Below are 4,233 nucleotides of genomic sequence, written 5' to 3'. Positions count from 1 at the left end.
TCAAAGATCATGTAGTTTCAACCCCCTGCTATGTGCAGGGTTGCCAACCACTAGACCAGCCTGCCCAGAGCCACATCTTGCCTGGCCTTGAATGCCTCCAGGTATGGGGCATCCACAGCCTCCTTGGGCAACCTGTTCCAGAGATATAGAGGCAGAATGTTTTATGAAGTACACTAAATCTGCTAAAGTGTATATTTCAGGTAGCAGCACAGCTACATATGTAGAAAAGAGCTCAGGTCAGACTTCATTACCTCATCCAAGAGCATGGTTCATGAGGTTAGCCCAGCATTACAGAATGAAGGCTTGCTGTCTGTGCTCTAGTTTAGCCAAAAGGTTTACAGCTCAGGGTACAAACTTGCAGATAGTTGCTTCATGACCTAGTCATTATGGTTGCTTATAGCCTGTATCTCTGTTCACTCTTGTTTCATCAGCTTTGCCGGTCGGTGAGCCTCTACACAGTGACTGACTCAGATGTGAGCACCTCTACAAGTTTCATCACATTGATTTGGGTGCAGAATGTGAAGTTACACTGCCTTTTACTTTTGAACTAGCTAGATAGAAAGGCAGAGGATACAGAGTGTTACAGTAGCATGAAAAGGTAACCCCTCTGGCACTGAATACCCAGCTGATCTCACAGTTCTGGAGAACAAATTTGAACTGGCAAGGCACGCATAGCAAATAAATGCTACATCATGTCGGCAGTACATTTTTCATCTGAAAACGAAGAACCCACTAAGTTTGGGGAAAATCACCCTGTGTTTTATAAGTCCTTTCATGTAATTTCAAACATATTGAATCGACATATGAACTTTGAAAACGGTGAACTGAAGAGCTGAATGGGAAAATGAAGCAGAATTCTCCCACCATCCTCTGCTGTGTATTTGTAGAAGCATCATTTGGTGGGAGTGACAGAAAGATCTTAATGAACCTGGCAATGGGAAAGTATTTTAATGAAATAAAAAGATTTTAAGTAAGTTCTCCCTTGCCACCTACTGGATTTCTAGTATCGTAAGTGCATTGCACAAGCTTTGTCCTCATTTTTGCTTATTGTTGGAGAAAAGCCACTGCAAGTTAAAGGAAAAGGACTATGCCAAGTAGTAAAAACAACTGAACAGGACCTCCATGATTACTTTTGTGCCAAAAACTCCATTACAGCTCTAGAGCTGGTGGTGAATTAACACTTCACATTGCACTACTGCAAAACTAAAAATCTTCTCATTTTAAGAGTCCAGGGTGGTTTTCCAGACACATGCTTTAGCTGAAACAAGGATGCAGTGATGGCTGTTTGGTGGAGCCATTCATTGGCCCTATTACAATAGCAGTCAGATCAAAGTGGAGTTTGAAGTCCTGATGAAATACCTCCTTTTTTTTTTTTTTTTTTTTTTTTTTTTTTTCTTTTGCCTTTCTCCCCTGTATAAATTGCATGTCAAACAACTGTAAGGTTTGTGGCAGTTTGTGTTGTTTGTACAGCTGGGTGGATTGCCACATGAAAGAGAGGTTTTCTTCTGGTGGGAAGGCAAGGAAGGGCTGAGGGAGGTTCAAAGTTAGTTGGGGCCAACTTATCTGAACTTGGATAGCTAAATTCTGGTTCCTGTATTGTTTGCTTTTATATCAGTTCTGGTGAATACCTACTGAATTTATCAAAAGTTATGCAGTATTTATACATTTCAAAAACATGCCCTGTGTGGATTTTGGTGTTGCCATAAAAAATTTTGGCCCATATTCTAGCCCTTTTCTGTGAAGTGCCAGCATGGGGAAATATAAACTCGAGCCACATGGTTGTTCTAGGATTGAAACAAGCTCTAATACTCCTCAGAAACAAACCTGAACTAATGCTTTTTTGGATGAGGGAGCATACATGTGGGTGGGAGGGTGAGACAGCTGTAGGAATTGACCTAAGGAACAATGTCGCTGAACTTGAACGTCCCTGCCTTGTTCTGGGGCTTCACTAGTTCTTGCTTGGAGAAACAGCTTGTCACAGGTCAGATGCACGGCTGACAGCTCTTCCTGCCTCCTTCATTGTAGGCATGTGCATGGTGGAAGCAAATCATAGCTATCACTTCCTCAGGGCCATGTAATAGCTACTCCTCAAACTACTTGGAGCAGAAAGTGCAGGTGAGATGAACAGGAGCTTTGTAGTCAACCTGTGCTCAGCACCCATCCACCACCAGGAACCATGCTGTAGTGCCAGCTCCAGGATATGAACAATGTTGGAAGATAATCTCCAGCAGTACTAGAAAAGAGACATTCTCTATCTCCATTAAAGTACACTGCCAGTGCTGGGGAGCAGTTGTTTATTTTGTGTCTTGCGATGAGTGTTTCTTCAAATGAAATGTAGGAGAACAACAGGAAATGCATATTGAAGACCAATGGCATAATGTCTTGTACAGGATACTGTCAGCTGACTATGAATTGAGCTTAAAGTTTAAAACCTTCAGTGTGTGGGTAAATGAATGAATCCATATCTGCGCAGTTCCACTGCATTTACAGTCCTCTTCAGAAATCTTAAACAAGGAGGAGTAGGCACTCACAGTTGTTCTGGCATGGTCTCAGTATGGTCCAAGGAGAACTCTGCTGCTCATGTGGGTGGAAAGGGACAAACAAAATGATGTGCATTAACAACTTTGCAGTGAAATACTTCTTACAAGAGAATGAAGCAGAAGGGTGGAGATCCCAGGAACCCTCCATTTCCATTTTGTGAAGTGAATGATGTTCTTGGCCAGATTAGAGAAGGCTTTGGGGGTTATGCTATCATGAAGTGGGATGTGAACGGTTACAACAGTGGATTATGTAGTCTACTTTTTTCTGCTGCAAATGTGATATTTCTATACTGACATTCATTTCAGAACAGTTCCATCTTAAATATTCTTGGTAAAATGGACAGTTAAAAGTTTTTATTCATGCTGCAGAATTAATAATTGCTGTGTTTTGCCATGTGCACTGTAATTCTTTTAATAGCTTCATTCCATTATCAACTATTTATTAAAAAGATTTCACCACAGATACAGGCTTTACAGAGATTACTGTGCACTATACTTAATTACCAGATGTTCAGTATGTTTACAGTATATCTGGTATTCAAGTAAACTTCTCTGTGTGAAAACCATCTGAAATGAATGGTTAAAATACCACTGTAAAGCTTTGTATTATAATAACTTGAAATGGAAATTCCAGCTGGGCAGTGTTATGAAACAAACTAGAAAGAATTTCAGCCCTGCTCCAAAACAGAATTATTAAACCCCAGTGAAAATGTGCTTCACTGCCTGAATTTGCCTCCTACAATCAGTCTGTCAGATAAACCATCACCCATGTGTGTTTCATAGTCTTTTAGCTAGCTTAATGCTATCTTTCATCAAAGCTACATAAACTTGAATGTGTACCCAAGTTTGTAAAAAAAACTTCTGAGTTTTATGGTGTGGGAGGTTTAAAATTAAGAGGTGCCAAAACTAAGGGCAAGTGTCACACTGTCTCCGTTCCATTATGCAGCTTCCTTAAAACAGGTTTTCATGCAATTTTTTAATACCAGGTCTCTTCAAATCTACCTATTTTGGGACACGTGACTAGTTAATACTCCCAAGCCTAAGCTCATCTGTTGTAAGGTTGCATCACCAACTCAGAAGTAGAGGGATTTTGCTTAGCATTTCAACAAGCTGGCTGATCTTAAATGATTTTTCTTTCTAATTTTGGTCCCAGTTTTGGTCATATTTTATCATCTTCTGCAGGAGTGAAATTGGTTTTCATTTAAATGGCTCTTCTCCTCTTCTACTATTGATCTCAAGAAGCTGTAGTCTTGTATATTCCCTATTGAGTCTTAAACCAAGGCTGCACAGGTCAAACTCTCTTCCAGTCTACTTTAAATTCCTCTGCTAACATGTTCCTCTCTTTTTGTCTTAGTATGACCAAAAACACACAAAGACAATCTGCATGAAGTCTCATAAGTGCTTTTGTAATGGATTTCACAATTATTTTTTATGGAAACATTAATATATCCCAGTGTCTTTCCATAGCTGCATCATATCAGCAAATCACAGTCAATGTGTGATAAAATAACCTGATGACTCTTCTCACTTCTGCCTTAAGAGCCCCTAGTTTGGATCCAAAATATTTGTCCCATGCTATATAGATAATATAGCATTCTTTCATCCTTTTATTCTGACTCTACCAAACACATCTTGGCATACCCAGACTCCCCTCTCCACAGTGTGCAGCTTTATCAATCTTCCATTAACATTA

Source organism: Coturnix japonica, chromosome 1 (genome assembly GCF_054131305.1).
Source record: "Coturnix japonica strain WE chromosome 1, WE-NBRP24, whole genome shotgun sequence".
Lineage (NCBI taxonomy): Eukaryota > Metazoa > Chordata > Aves > Galliformes > Phasianidae > Coturnix > Coturnix japonica.
The sequence above is the reverse complement of the archived record's forward strand: the minus strand, read 5'-3'. Positions refer to the sequence as shown.